This window comes from Amblyomma maculatum, unplaced genomic scaffold, assembly GCF_055883805.1.
Source record: "Amblyomma maculatum isolate TAMU_Amacu unplaced genomic scaffold, ASM5588380v1 scaffold_23, whole genome shotgun sequence".
Classification (NCBI taxonomy): Eukaryota; Metazoa; Arthropoda; class Arachnida; order Ixodida; family Ixodidae; genus Amblyomma; species Amblyomma maculatum.
The window spans coordinates 2690405-2708430 of NW_028146748.1; the positions used below are offsets into that span (position 1 = coordinate 2690405).

At 28.9% G+C, this 18026-nt stretch overlaps 2 non-coding genes and 2 pseudogenes across 2 annotated transcripts; all 4 read right to left on the reverse strand.

Annotated features, from left to right (window-relative positions):
• Positions 1-2826: 2826 nt before the first annotated feature.
• Positions 2827-3014, reverse strand: LOC146171230 (U2 spliceosomal RNA). The gene has a single exon (XR_014702973.1). It is a non-coding gene; the product is annotated as a U2 spliceosomal RNA (small nuclear RNA).
• A 379-nt stretch (positions 3015-3393) lies between these two features.
• LOC146171231 (U2 spliceosomal RNA) lies at positions 3394-3564 on the reverse strand (annotated as a pseudogene).
• A 13724-nt stretch (positions 3565-17288) lies between these two features.
• On the reverse strand, positions 17289-17476 carry LOC146171232 (U2 spliceosomal RNA). The gene has a single exon (XR_014702974.1). It is a non-coding gene; the product is annotated as a U2 spliceosomal RNA (small nuclear RNA).
• A 379-nt stretch (positions 17477-17855) lies between these two features.
• Positions 17856-18026, reverse strand: LOC146171233 (U2 spliceosomal RNA; annotated as a pseudogene).

Genomic DNA, 18026 nt, shown 5'->3' on the forward strand with positions numbered 1-18026 from the left:
ACCACACTCTGTAAAACCAACCACAATTGCTAGGTAAACTGTTATTACTAATTATTTACAGTTGCGTAAATATAATTACTAATTATTACCACACTGTAAAACCAACCACAATGGCTAGGTAAACTTTTAATACTAATTATTTACATTTGCGTAAATATAATTACCAATTACTTCCACACTGTAAAACCAACCACAATGGCTAGGTAAACTATTATTACTAATTATTTACAGTTGCGAAAATATAATTACTAATTATTACCACACTGTAAAACCAACCACATTGGCTAGATAAACAATTATTACTAATTATTTATAGTTGCATAGTATACTTACTAATTATTACCACACTCTGTAAAACCAACCACATTGGCTACATAAACAATTATTAATAATTATTTACAGTTGCGTAAATAATTATTACTAATTATTGACAGTTGCGTGAATATAATTACTAATTATAACCACACTCTGTAAAACCAACCACAATTGCTAGGTAAACTGTTATTACTAATTATTTACAGTTGCGTAAATATAATTACTAATTATTACCACACTGTAAAACCAACCACAATGGCTAGGTAAACTTTTAGTACTAATTATTTACATTTGCGTAAATATAATTACCAATTACTTCCACACTGTAAAACCAACCACAATGGCTAGGTAAACTATTATTACTAATTATTTACAGTTGCGAAAATATAATTACTAATTATTACCACACTGTAAAACCAACCACATTGGCTAGATAAACAATTATTACTAATTATTTATAGTTGCATAGTATACTTACTAATTATTACCACACTCTGTAAAACCAACCACATTGGCTACATAAACAATTATTAATAATTATTTACAGTTGCGTAAATAATTATTACTAATTATTGACAGTTGCGTGAATATAATTACTAATTATAACCACACTCTGTAAAACCAACCACAATTGCTAGGTAAACTGTTATTACTAATTATTTACAGTTGCGTAAATATAATTACTAATTATTACCACACTGTAAAACCAACCACAATGGCTAGGTAAACTTTTAATACTAATTATTTACATTTGCGTAAATATAATTACCAATTACTTCCACACTGTAAAACCAACCACAATGGCTAGGTAAACTATTATTACTAATTATTTACAGTTGCGAAAATATAATTACTAATTATTACCACACTGTAAAACCAACCACATTGGCTAGATAAACAATTATTACTAATTATTTATAGTTGCATAGTATACTTACTAATTATTACCACACTCTGTAAAACCAACCACATTGGCTACATAAACAATTATTAATAATTATTTACAGTTGCGTAAATAATTATTACTAATTATTGACAGTTGCGTGAATATAATTACTAATTATAACCACACTCTGTAAAACCAACCACAATTGCTAGGTAAACTGTTATTACTAATTATTTACAGTTGCGTAAATATAATTACTAATTATTACCACACTGTAAAACCAACCACAATGGCTAGGTAAACTTTTAGTACTAATTATTTACATTTGCGTAAATATAATTACCAATTACTTCCACACTGTAAAACCAACCACAATGGCTAGGTAAACTATTATTACTAATTATTTACAGTTGCGAAAATATAATTACTAATTATTACCACACTGTAAAACCAACCACATTGGCTAGATAAACAATTATTACTAATTATTTATAGTTGCATAGTATACTTACTAATTATTACCACACTCTGTAAAACCAACCACATTGGCTACATAAACAATTATTAATAATTATTTACAGTTGCGTAAATAATTATTACTAATTATTGACAGTTGCGTGAATATAATTACTAATTATAACCACACTCTGTAAAACCAACCACAATTGCTAGGTAAACTGTTATTACTAATTATTTACAGTTGCGTAAATATAATTACTAATTATTACCACACTGTAAAACCAACCACAATGGCTAGGTAAACTTTTAATACTAATTATTTACATTTGCGTAAATATAATTACCAATTACTTCCACACTGTAAAACCAACCACAATGGCTAGGTAAACTATTATTACTAATTATTTACAGTTGCGAAAATATAATTACTAATTATTACCACACTGTAAAACCAACCACATTGGCTAGATAAACAATTATTACTAATTATTTATAGTTGCATAGTATACTTACTAATTATTACCACACTCTGTAAAACCAACCACATTGGCTACATAAACAATTATTAATAATTATTTACAGTTGCGTAAATAATTATTACTAATTATTGACAGTTGCGTGAATATAATTACTAATTATAACCACACTCTGTAAAACCAACCACAATTGCTAGGTAAACTATTATTACTAATTATTTACAGTTGCGTAAATATAATTACTAATTATTACCACACTGTAAAACCAACCACAATGGCTAGGTAAACTTTTATTACTAATTATTTATAGTTGCATAGTATACTTACTAATTATTACCACACTCTGTAAAACCAACCACATTGGCTACATAAACAATTATTAATAATTATTTACAGTTGCGTAAATAATTACTACACTCTGTAAAACCAACCACATAACAGTAAAAGTCGGAAAAAAGTCGGAAAAAAAAGTCGGAAAAAAAAGTCGGAAAAAAAAGTCGGAAAAAAAAGTCGGAAAAAAAAGTCGGAAAAAAAAGTCGGAAAAAAAAGTCGGAAAAAAAAGTCGGAAAAAAAAGTCGGAAAAAAAAGTCGGAAAAAAAAGTCGGAAAAAAAAAGTCCAAAAATTTCTAGAACAAAACAAAGCAGTTTTTCTGTTTTTTTTCAATTGTGCCTTCTCCCCCCAAAAGGGGGAGATGCTGGGCCGGTCCCGGAAGTAGTGCAGTACCGGGTCGACCCGTGGCGGAGTTGGAGCAAGCCCCGAACACTCCGCCGCGCTACAAAAATCAGTTTAATATCATGGGTACAATTAGAACCCGTAACAGATATTAAGCTGTTAAGAATACTACACTTTGATCTTAGCCAAAAGGCCGAGAAGCGATAAATTGACAAGGAACTGCAGTTCGATCCCATCAAAAATGTATGCCCAAGTGGTGCCACTTATCGGTTGTTGCAGAAACAGCGTCGGTCCACCGTTTTTTGTTTGTAGCACTTGAGCTATGGTTTACCAAATCTCGACACATCCCTTGAAGGGGATTCTTAATCAAACCATTCTTTATTGCCTCAAATAATGGACTCACATGCAATGACATGCGGAAAAAGTAACCCAAGGTGTCACTGCATGCACGAGGCGCCCAACAATGCAATAAGACAGGCATTGAGAGGATTGCTGTGTTAGGCACATGGATAGCAGTGAGCTCGAATGAAAAAAGTTAGTTGGCCTCATCTTTGAGTTGTGATTGTCCTCCCCCAAAAACCGTGAGTCGCTTAGCTAGTCCCGGAAGTAGTGCAGTACCGGGTAGACCCGTGGCAGAGGTACAGCAAGCCCAGAATGCTCTGCCACATTACAAAAAATAGTATAATGTCAGGGTTACAAATTACAACTGGCAACTGATATCAAGCTGTTAAAACAGTGTTTTCCAGAAATGTTTTGTACATTTGCAAGCAATGCTTTATTGCAGATACCTACTGCTATTAAGGCAAAAGCCTTTATTGCCTCATAGTTGTCGTTAGCAAAAGTGTCACATTTTTGCCACAGCAGTTATTGGTCGCGAAGGGAAGACGTCGTGGAGGTGTCGACCAATCACAGAGCAACACCACAGTATGTGCAAATGCATAGCTTATATGTCCATATGTCAATCAATGAGCAGTTACTAATTAAAAAGGAAATAAATAAGTAAATAATTATTTATATGCTATGTCCTGGTTATTGCACTAATTACTCAATATTGGCTAGGTAAACAATTATTACTAATTATTTACAGTTGCGAAAATATAATTACTAATTATTACCACACTGTAAAACCAACCACATTGGCTAGATAAACAATTATTACTAATTATTTATAGTTACATAGTATACTTACTAATTATTACCACACTCTGTAAAACCAACCACATTGGCTACATAAACAATTATTAATAATTATTTACAGTTGCGTAAATAATTACTACACTCTGTAAAACCAACCACATTGGCTAGGTAAACAATTATTACTAATTATTTACAGTTACGTAAATATAATTACTAATTATTACCACACTGTAAAACCAACCACAATGGCTAGGTAAACTTTTAATACTAATTATTTACATTTGCGTAAATATAATTACCAATTACTTCCACACTCTGCAAAACCAACCACAATGGCTAGGTAAACTATTACTAATTATTTACAGTTGCGAAAATATAATTACTAATTATTACCACACTGTAAAACCAACCACATTGGCTAGATAAACAATTATTACTAATTATTTATAGTTGCATAGTATACTTACTAATTATTACCACACTCTGTAAAACCAACCACATTGGCTAGATAAACAATTATTAATAATTATTTACAGTTGCGTAAATAATTACTACACTCTGTAAAACCAACCACATTGGCTAGGTAAACAATTATTACTAATTATTTACAGTTGCGTAAATATAATTACTAATTATTACCACACTGTAAAACCAACCACAATGGCTAGGTAAACTTTTAATACTAATTATTTACATTTGCGTAAATATAATTACCAATTACTTCCACACTCTGCAAAACCAACCACAATGGCTAGGTAAACTATTACTAATTATTTACAGTTGCGAAAATATAATTACTAATTATTACCACACTGTAAAACCAACCACATTGGCTAGATAAACAATTATTACTAATTATTTATAGTTGCATAGTATACTTACTAATTATTACCACACTCTGTAAAACCAACCACATTGGCTACATAAACAATTATTAATAATTATTTACAGTTGCGTAAATAATTACTACACTCTGTAAAACCAACCACATTGGCTAGGTAAACAATTATTACTAATTATTTACAGTTGCGTAAATATAATTACTAATTATTACCACACTGTAAAACCAACCACAATGGCTAGGTAAACTTTTAATACTAATTATTTACATTTGCGTAAATATAATTACCAATTACTTCCACACTCTGCAAAACCAACCACAATGGCTAGGTAAACTATTATTACTAATTATTTACAGTTGCAAAAATATAATTACTAATTATTACCACACTGTAAAACCAACCACATTGGCTAGATAAACAATTATTACTAATTATTTATAGTTGCATAGTGTACTTACTAATTATTACCACACTCTGTAAAACCAACCACATTGGCTACATAAACAATTATTAATAATTATTTACAGTCGTAAATAATTACTACACTCTTTAAAACCAACCACATTGGCTAGGTAAACAATTATTACTAATTATTGACAGTTGCGTGAATATAATTACTAATTATAACCACACTCTGTAAAACCAACCACAATTGCTAGGTAAACTGTTATTACTAATTATTTACAGTTGCGTAAATATAATTACTAATTATTACCACACTGTAAAACCAACCACAATGGCTAGGTAAACTTTTAATACTAATTATTTACATTTGCGTAAATATAATTACCAATTACTTCCACACTGTAAAACCAACCACAATGGCTAGGTAAACTATTATTACTAATTATTTACAGTTGCGAAAATATAATTACTAATTATTACCACACTGTAAAACCAACCACATTGGCTAGATAAACAATTATTACTAATTATTTATAGTTGCATAGTATACTTACTAATTATTACCACACTCTGTAAAACCAACCACATTGGCTACATAAACAATTATTAATAATTATTTACAGTTGCGTAAATAATTATTACTAATTATTGACAGTTGCGTGAATATAATTACTAATTATAACCACACTCTGTAAAACCAACCACAATTGCTAGGTAAACTGTTATTACTAATTATTTACAGTTGCGTAAATATAATTACTAATTATTACCACACTGTAAAACCAACCACAATGGCTAGGTAAACTTTTAATACTAATTATTTACATTTGCGTAAATATAATTACCAATTACTTCCACACTGTAAAACCAACCACAATGGCTAGGTAAACTATTATTACTAATTATTTACAGTTGCGAAAATATAATTACTAATTATTACCACACTGTAAAACCAACCACATTGGCTAGATAAACAATTATTACTAATTATTTATAGTTGCATAGTATACTTACTAATTATTACCACACTCTGTAAAACCAACCACATTGGCTACATAAACAATTATTAATAATTATTTACAGTTGCGTAAATAATTATTACTAATTATTGACAGTTGCGTGAATATAATTACTAATTATAACCACACTCTGTAAAACCAACCACAATTGCTAGGTAAACTGTTATTACTAATTATTTACAGTTGCGTAAATATAATTACTAATTATTACCACACTGTAAAACCAACCACAATGGCTAGGTAAACTTTTAATACTAATTATTTACATTTGCGTAAATATAATTACCAATTACTTCCACACTGTAAAACCAACCACAATGGCTAGGTAAACTATTATTACTAATTATTTACAGTTGCGAAAATATAATTACTAATTATTACCACACTGTAAAACCAACCACATTGGCTAGATAAACAATTATTACTAATTATTTATAGTTGCATAGTATACTTACTAATTATTACCACACTCTGTAAAACCAACCACATTGGCTACATAAACAATTATTAATAATTATTTACAGTTGCGTAAATAATTATTACTAATTATTGACAGTTGCGTGAATATAATTACTAATTATAACCACACTCTGTAAAACCAACCACAATTGCTAGGTAAACTATTATTACTAATTATTTACAGTTGCGTAAATATAATTACTAATTATTACCACACTGTAAAACCAACCACAATGGCTAGGTAAACTTTTATTACTAATTATTTATAGTTGCATAGTATACTTACTAATTATTACCACACTCTGTAAAACCAACCACATTGGCTACATAAACAATTATTAATAATTATTTACAGTTGCGTAAATAATTACTACACTCTGTAAAACCAACCACATTGGCTAGGTAAACAATTATTACTAATTATTTACAGTTGCGTAAATATAATTACTAATTATTACCACACTGTAAAACCAACCACAATGGCTAGGTAAACTTTTAATACTAATTATTTACATTTGCGTAAATATAATTACCAATTACTTTCACACTCTGCAAAACCAACCACAATGGCTAGGTAAACTATTATTACTAATTATTTACAGTTGCAAAAATATAATTACTAATTATTACCACACTGTAAAACCAACCACATTGGCTAGATAAACAATTATTACTAATTATTTATAGTTGCATAGTGTACTTACTAATTATTACCACACTCTGTAAAACCAACCACATTGGCTACATAAACAATTATTAATAATTATTTACAGTCGTAAATAATTACTACACTCTTTAAAACCAACCACATTGGCTAGGTAAACAATTATTACTAATTATTGACAGTTGCGTGAATATAATTACTAATTATAACCACACTCTGTAAAACCAACCACAATTGCTAGGTAAACTGTTATTACTAATTATTTACAGTTGCGTAAATATAATTACTAATTATTACCACACTGTAAAACCAACCACAATGGCTAGGTAAACTTTTAATACTAATTATTTACATTTGCGTAAATATAATTACCAATTACTTCCACACTGTAAAACCAACCACAATGGCTAGGTAAACTATTATTACTAATTATTTACAGTTGCGAAAATATAATTACTAATTATTACCACACTGTAAAACCAACCACATTGGCTAGATAAACAATTATTACTAATTATTTATAGTTGCATAGTATACTTACTAATTATTACCACACTCTGTAAAACCAACCACATTGGCTACATAAACAATTATTAATAATTATTTACAGTTGCGTAAATAATTATTACTAATTATTGACAGTTGCGTGAATATAATTACTAATTATAACCACACTCTGTAAAACCAACCACAATTGCTAGGTAAACTGTTATTACTAATTATTTACAGTTGCGTAAATATAATTACTAATTATTACCACACTGTAAAACCAACCACAATGGCTAGGTAAACTTTTAATACTAATTATTTACATTTGCGTAAATATAATTACCAATTACTTCCACACTGTAAAACCAACCACAATGGCTAGGTAAACTATTATTACTAATTATTTACAGTTGCGAAAATATAATTACTAATTATTACCACACTGTAAAACCAACCACATTGGCTAGATAAACAATTATTACTAATTATTTATAGTTGCATAGTATACTTACTAATTATTACCACACTCTGTAAAACCAACCACATTGGCTACATAAACAATTATTAATAATTATTTACAGTTGCGTAAATAATTATTACTAATTATTGACAGTTGCGTGAATATAATTACTAATTATAACCACACTCTGTAAAACCAACCACAATTGCTAGGTAAACTGTTATTACTAATTATTTACAGTTGCGTAAATATAATTACTAATTATTACCACACTGTAAAACCAACCACAATGGCTAGGTAAACTTTTAATACTAATTATTTACATTTGCGTAAATATAATTACCAATTACTTCCACACTGTAAAACCAACCACAATGGCTAGGTAAACTATTATTACTAATTATTTACAGTTGCGAAAATATAATTACTAATTATTACCACACTGTAAAACCAACCACATTGGCTAGATAAACAATTATTACTAATTATTTATAGTTGCATAGTGTACTTACTAATTATTACCACACTCTGTAAAACCAACCACATTGGCTACATAAACAATTATTAATAATTATTTACAGTCGTAAATAATTACTACACTCTTTAAAACCAACCACATTGGCTAGGTAAACAATTATTACTAATTATTGACAGTTGCGTGAATATAATTACTAATTATAACCACACTCTGTAAAACCAACCACAATTGCTAGGTAAACTGTTATTACTAATTATTTACAGTTGCGTAAATATAATTACTAATTATTACCACACTGTAAAACCAACCACAATGGCTAGGTAAACTTTTAATACTAATTATTTACATTTGCGTAAATATAATTACCAATTACTTCCACACTGTAAAACCAACCACAATGGCTAGGTAAACTATTATTACTAATTATTTACAGTTGCGAAAATATAATTACTAATTATTACCACACTGTAAAACCAACCACATTGGCTAGATAAACAATTATTACTAATTATTTATAGTTGCATAGTATACTTACTAATTATTACCACACTCTGTAAAACCAACCACATTGGCTACATAAACAATTATTAATAATTATTTACAGTTGCGTAAATAATTATTACTAATTATTGACAGTTGCGTGAATATAATTACTAATTATGACCACACTCTGTAAAACCAACCACAATTGCTAGGTAAACTGTTATTACTAATTATTTACAGTTGCGTAAATATAATTACTAATTATTACCACACTGTAAAACCAACCACAATGGCTAGGTAAACTTTTAATACTAATTATTTACATTTGCGTAAATATAATTACCAATTACTTCCACACTGTAAAACCAACCACAATGGCTAGGTAAACTATTATTACTAATTATTTACAGTTGCGAAAATATAATTACTAATTATTACCACACTGTAAAACCAACCACATTGGCTAGATAAACAATTATTACTAATTATTTATAGTTGCATAGTATACTTACTAATTATTACCACACTCTGTAAAACCAACCACATTGGCTACATAAACAATTATTAATAATTATTTACAGTTGCGTAAATAATTATTACTAATTATTGACAGTTGCGTGAATATAATTACTAATTATAACCACACTCTGTAAAACCAACCACAATTGCTAGGTAAACTGTTATTACTAATTATTTACAGTTGCGTAAATATAATTACTAATTATTACCACACTGTAAAACCAACCACAATGGCTAGGTAAACTTTTAATACTAATTATTTACATTTGCGTAAATATAATTACCAATTACTTCCACACTGTAAAACCAACCACAATGGCTAGGTAAACTATTATTACTAATTATTTACAGTTGCGAAAATATAATTACTAATTATTACCACACTGTAAAACCAACCACATTGGCTAGATAAACAATTATTACTAATTATTTATAGTTGCATAGTGTACTTACTAATTATTACCACACTCTGTAAAACCAACCACATTGGCTACATAAACAATTATTAATAATTATTTACAGTCGTAAATAATTACTACACTCTTTAAAACCAACCACATTGGCTAGGTAAACAATTATTACTAATTATTGACAGTTGCGTGAATATAATTACTAATTATAACCACACTCTGTAAAACCAACCACAATTGCTAGGTAAACTGTTATTACTAATTATTTACAGTTGCGTAAATATAATTACTAATTATTACCACACTGTAAAACCAACCACAATGGCTAGGTAAACTTTTAATACTAATTATTTACATTTGCGTAAATATAATTACCAATTACTTCCACACTGTAAAACCAACCACAATGGCTAGGTAAACTATTATTACTAATTATTTACAGTTGCGAAAATATAATTACTAATTATTACCACACTGTAAAACCAACCACATTGGCTAGATAAACAATTATTACTAATTATTTATAGTTGCATAGTATACTTACTAATTATTACCACACTCTGTAAAACCAACCACATTGGCTACATAAACAATTATTAATAATTATTTACAGTTGCGTAAATAATTATTACTAATTATTGACAGTTGCGTGAATATAATTACTAATTATAACCACACTCTGTAAAACCAACCACAATTGCTAGGTAAACTGTTATTACTAATTATTTACAGTTGCGTAAATATAATTACTAATTATTACCACACTGTAAAACCAACCACAATGGCTAGGTAAACTTTTAATACTAATTATTTACATTTGCGTAAATATAATTACCAATTACTTCCACACTGTAAAACCAACCACAATGGCTAGGTAAACTATTATTACTAATTATTTACAGTTGCGAAAATATAATTACTAATTATTACCACACTGTAAAACCAACCACATTGGCTAGATAAACAATTATTACTAATTATTTATAGTTGCATAGTATACTTACTAATTATTACCACACTCTGTAAAACCAACCACATTGGCTACATAAACAATTATTAATAATTATTTACAGTTGCGTAAATAATTATTACTAATTATTGACAGTTGCGTGAATATAATTACTAATTATAACCACACTCTGTAAAACCAACCACAATTGCTAGGTAAACTGTTATTACTAATTATTTACAGTTGCGTAAATATAATTACTAATTATTACCACACTGTAAAACCAACCACAATGGCTAGGTAAACTTTTAATACTAATTATTTACATTTGCGTAAATATAATTACCAATTACTTCCACACTGTAAAACCAACCACAATGGCTAGGTAAACTATTATTACTAATTATTTACAGTTGCGAAAATATAATTACTAATTATTACCACACTGTAAAACCAACCACATTGGCTAGATAAACAATTATTACTAATTATTTATAGTTGCATAGTATACTTACTAATTATTACCACACTCTGTAAAACCAACCACATTGGCTACATAAACAATTATTAATAATTATTTACAGTTGCGTAAATAATTATTACTAATTATTGACAGTTGCGTGAATATAATTACTAATTATAACCACACTCTGTAAAACCAACCACAATTGCTAGGTAAACTATTATTACTAATTATTTACAGTTGCGTAAATATAATTACTAATTATTACCACACTGTAAAACCAACCACAATGGCTAGGTAAACTTTTATTACTAATTATTTATAGTTGCATAGTATACTTACTAATTATTACCACACTCTGTAAAACCAACCACATTGGCTACATAAACAATTATTAATAATTATTTACAGTTGCGTAAATAATTACTACACTCTGTAAAACCAACCACATTGGCTAGGTAAACAATTATTACTAATTATTTACAGTTGCGTAAATATAATTACTAATTATTACCACACTGTAAAACCAACCACAATGGCTAGGTAAACTTTTAATACTAATTATTTACATTTGCGTAAATATAATTACCAATTACTTTCACACTCTGCAAAACCAACCACAATGGCTAGGTAAACTATTATTACTAATTATTTACAGTTGCAAAAATATAATTACTAATTATTACCACACTGTAAAACCAACCACATTGGCTAGATAAACAATTATTACTAATTATTTATAGTTGCATAGTGTACTTACTAATTATTACCACACTCTGTAAAACCAACCACATTGGCTACATAAACAATTATTAATAATTATTTACAGTCGTAAATAATTACTACACTCTTTAAAACCAACCACATTGGCTAGGTAAACAATTATTACTAATTATTGACAGTTGCGTGAATATAATTACTAATTATAACCACACTCTGTAAAACCAACCACAATTGCTAGGTAAACTGTTATTACTAATTATTTACAGTTGCGTAAATATAATTACTAATTATTACCACACTGTAAAACCAACCACAATGGCTAGGTAAACTTTTAATACTAATTATTTACATTTGCGTAAATATAATTACCAATTACTTCCACACTGTAAAACCAACCACAATGGCTAGGTAAACTATTATTACTAATTATTTACAGTTGCGAAAATATAATTACTAATTATTACCACACTGTAAAACCAACCACATTGGCTAGATAAACAATTATTACTAATTATTTATAGTTGCATAGTATACTTACTAATTATTACCACACTCTGTAAAACCAACCACATTGGCTACATAAACAATTATTAATAATTATTTACAGTTGCGTAAATAATTATTACTAATTATTGACAGTTGCGTGAATATAATTACTAATTATAACCACACTCTGTAAAACCAACCACAATTGCTAGGTAAACTGTTATTACTAATTATTTACAGTTGCGTAAATATAATTACTAATTATTACCACACTGTAAAACCAACCACAATGGCTAGGTAAACTTTTAATACTAATTATTTACATTTGCGTAAATATAATTACCAATTACTTCCACACTGTAAAACCAACCACAATGGCTAGGTAAACTATTATTACTAATTATTTACAGTTGCGAAAATATAATTACTAATTATTACCACACTGTAAAACCAACCACATTGGCTAGATAAACAATTATTACTAATTATTTATAGTTGCATAGTATACTTACTAATTATTACCACACTCTGTAAAACCAACCACATTGGCTACATAAACAATTATTAATAATTATTTACAGTTGCGTAAATAATTATTACTAATTATTGACAGTTGCGTGAATATAATTACTAATTATAACCACACTCTGTAAAACCAACCACAATTGCTAGGTAAACTGTTATTACTAATTATTTACAGTTGCGTAAATATAATTACTAATTATTACCACACTGTAAAACCAACCACAATGGCTAGGTAAACTTTTAATACTAATTATTTACATTTGCGTAAATATAATTACCAATTACTTCCACACTGTAAAACCAACCACAATGGCTAGGTAAACTATTATTACTAATTATTTACAGTTGCGAAAATATAATTACTAATTATTACCACACTGTAAAACCAACCACATTGGCTAGATAAACAATTATTACTAATTATTTATAGTTGCATAGTGTACTTACTAATTATTACCACACTCTGTAAAACCAACCACATTGGCTACATAAACAATTATTAATAATTATTTACAGTCGTAAATAATTACTACACTCTTTAAAACCAACCACATTGGCTAGGTAAACAATTATTACTAATTATTGACAGTTGCGTGAATATAATTACTAATTATAACCACACTCTGTAAAACCAACCACAATTGCTAGGTAAACTGTTATTACTAATTATTTACAGTTGCGTAAATATAATTACTAATTATTACCACACTGTAAAACCAACCACAATGGCTAGGTAAACTTTTAATACTAATTATTTACATTTGCGTAAATATAATTACCAATTACTTCCACACTGTAAAACCAACCACAATGGCTAGGTAAACTATTATTACTAATTATTTACAGTTGCGAAAATATAATTACTAATTATTACCACACTGTAAAACCAACCACATTGGCTAGATAAACAATTATTACTAATTATTTATAGTTGCATAGTATACTTACTAATTATTACCACACTCTGTAAAACCAACCACATTGGCTACATAAACAATTATTAATAATTATTTACAGTTGCGTAAATAATTATTACTAATTATTGACAGTTGCGTGAATATAATTACTAATTATGACCACACTCTGTAAAACCAACCACAATTGCTAGGTAAACTGTTATTACTAATTATTTACAGTTGCGTAAATATAATTACTAATTATTACCACACTGTAAAACCAACCACAATGGCTAGGTAAACTTTTAATACTAATTATTTACATTTGCGTAAATATAATTACCAATTACTTCCACACTGTAAAACCAACCACAATGGCTAGGTAAACTATTATTACTAATTATTTACAGTTGCGAAAATATAATTACTAATTATTACCACACTGTAAAACCAACCACATTGGCTAGATAAACAATTATTACTAATTATTTATAGTTGCATAGTATAATTACTAATTATTACCACACTCTGTAAAACCAACCACATTGGCTACATAAACAATTATTAATAATTATTTACAGTTGCGTAAATAATTATTACTAATTATTGACAGTTGCGTGAATATAATTACTAATTATAACCACACTCTGTAAAACCAACCACAATTGCTAGGTAAACTGTTATTACTAATTATTTACAGTTGCGTAAATATAATTACTAATTATTACCACACTGTAAAACCAACCACAATGGCTAGGTAAACTTTTAATACTAATTATTTACATTTGCGTAAATATAATTACCAATTACTTCCACACTGTAAAACCAACCACAATGGCTAGGTAAACTATTATTACTAATTATTTACAGTTGCGAAAATATAATTACTAATTATTACCACACTGTAAAACCAACCACATTGGCTAGATAAACAATTATTACTAATTATTTATAGTTGCATAGTGTACTTACTAATTATTACCACACTCTGTAAAACCAACCACATTGGCTACATAAACAATTATTAATAATTATTTACAGTCGTAAATAATTACTACACTCTTTAAAACCAACCACATTGGCTAGGTAAACAATTATTACTAATTATTGACAGTTGCGTGAATATAATTACTAATTATAACCACACTCTGTAAAACCAACCACAATTGCTAGGTAAACTGTTATTACTAATTATTTACAGTTGCGTAAATATAATTACTAATTATTACCACACTGTAAAACCAACCACAATGGCTAGGTAAACTTTTAATACTAATTATTTACATTTGCGTAAATATAATTACCAATTACTTCCACACTGTAAAACCAACCACAATGGCTAGGTAAACTATTATTACTAATTATTTACAGTTGCGAAAATATAATTACTAATTATTACCACACTGTAAAACCAACCACATTGGCTAGATAAACAATTATTACTAATTATTTATAGTTGCATAGTATACTTACTAATTATTACCACACTCTGTAAAACCAACCACATTGGCTACATAAACAATTATTAATAATTATTTACAGTTGCGTAAATAATTATTACTAATTATTGACAGTTGCGTGAATATAATTACTAATTATAACCACACTCTGTAAAACCAACCACAATTGCTAGGTAAACTGTTATTACTAATTATTTACAGTTGCGTAAATATAATTACTAATTATTACCACACTGTAAAACCAACCACAATGGCTAGGTAAACTTTTAGTACTAATTATTTACATTTGCGTAAATATAATTACCAATTACTTCCACACTGTAAAACCAACCACAATGGCTAGGTAAACTATTATTACTAATTATTTACAGTTGCGAAAATATAATTACTAATTATTACCACACTGTAAAACCAACCACATTGGCTAGATAAACAATTATTACTAATTATTTATAGTTGCATAGTATACTTACTAATTATTACCACACTCTGTAAAACCAACCACATTGGCTACATAAACAATTATTAATAATTATTTACAGTTGCGTAAATAATTATTACTAATTATTGACAGTTGCGTGAATATAATTACTAATTATAACCACACTCTGTAAAACCAACCACAATTGCTAGGTAAACTGTTATTACTAATTATTTACAGTTGCGTAAATATAATTACTAATTATTACCACACTGTAAAACCAACCACAATGGCTAGGTAAACTTTTAATACTAATTATTTACATTTGCGTAAATATAATTACCAATTACTTCCACACTGTAAAACCAACCACAATGGCTAGGTAAACTATTATTACTAATTATTTACAGTTGCGAAAATATAATTACTAATTATTACCACACTGTAAAACCAACCACATTGGCTAGATAAACAATTATTACTAATTATTTATAGTTGCATAGTATACTTACTAATTATTACCACACTCTGTAAAACCAACCACATTGGCTACATAAACAATTATTAATAATTATTTACAGTTGCGTAAATAATTATTACTAATTATTGACAGTTGCGTGAATATAATTACTAATTATAACCACACTCTGTAAAACCAACCACAATTGCTAGGTAAACTATTATTACTAATTATTTACAGTTGCGTAAATATAATTACTAATTATTACCACACTGTAAAACCAACCACAATGGCTAGGTAAACTTTTATTACTAATTATTTATAGTTGCATAGTATACTTACTAATTATTACCACACTCTGTAAAACCAACCACATTGGCTACATAAACAATTATTAATAATTATTTACAGTTGCGTAAATAATTACTACACTCTGTAAAACCAACCACATAACAGTAAAAGTCGGAAAAAAGTCGGAAAAAAAAGTCGGAAAAAAAAGTCGGAAAAAAAAGTCGGAAAAAAAAGTCGGAAAAAAAAGTCGGAAAAAAAAGTCAGAAAAAAAAGTCGGAAAAAAAAGTCGGAAAAAAAAGTCGGAAAAAAAAGTCGGAAAAAAAAGTCGGAAAAAAAAGTCGGAAAAAAAAGTCGGAAAAAAAAAGTCCAAAAATTTCTAGAACAAAACAAAGCAGTTTTTCTGTTTTTTTTCAATTGTGCCTTCTCCCCCCAAAAGGGGGAGATGCTGGGCCGGTCCCGGAAGTAGTGCAGTACCGGGTCGACCCGTGGCGGAGTTGGAGCAAGCCCCGAACACTCCGCCGCGCTACAAAAATCAGTTTAATATCATGGGTACAATTAGAACCCGTAACAGATATTAAGCTGTTAAGAATACTACACTTTGATCTTAGCCAAAAGGCCGAGAAGCGATAAATTGACAAGGAACTGCAGTTCGATCCCATCAAAAATGTATGCCCAAGTGGTGCCACTTATCGGTTGTTGCAGAAACAGCGTCGGTCCACCGTTTTTTGTTTGTAGCACTTGAGCTATGGTTTACCAAATCTCGACACATCCCTTGAAGGGGATTCTTAATCAAACCATTCTTTATTGCCTCAAATAATGGACTCACATGCAATGACATGCGGAAAAAGTAACCCAAGGTGTCACTGCATGCACGAGGCGCCCAACAATGCAATAAGACAGGCATTGAGAGGATTGCTGTGTTAGGCACATGGATAGCAGTGAGCTCGAATGAAAAAAGTTAGTTGGCCTCATCTTTGAGTTGTGATTGTCCTCCCCCAAAAACCGTGAGTCGCTTAGCTAGTCCCGGAAGTAGTGCAGTACCGGGTAGACCCGTGGCAGAGGTACAGCAAGCCCAGAATGCTCTGCCACATTACAAAAAATAGTATAATGTCAGGGTTACAAATTACAACTGGCAACTGATATCAAGCTGTTAAAACAGTGTTTTCCAGAAATGTTTT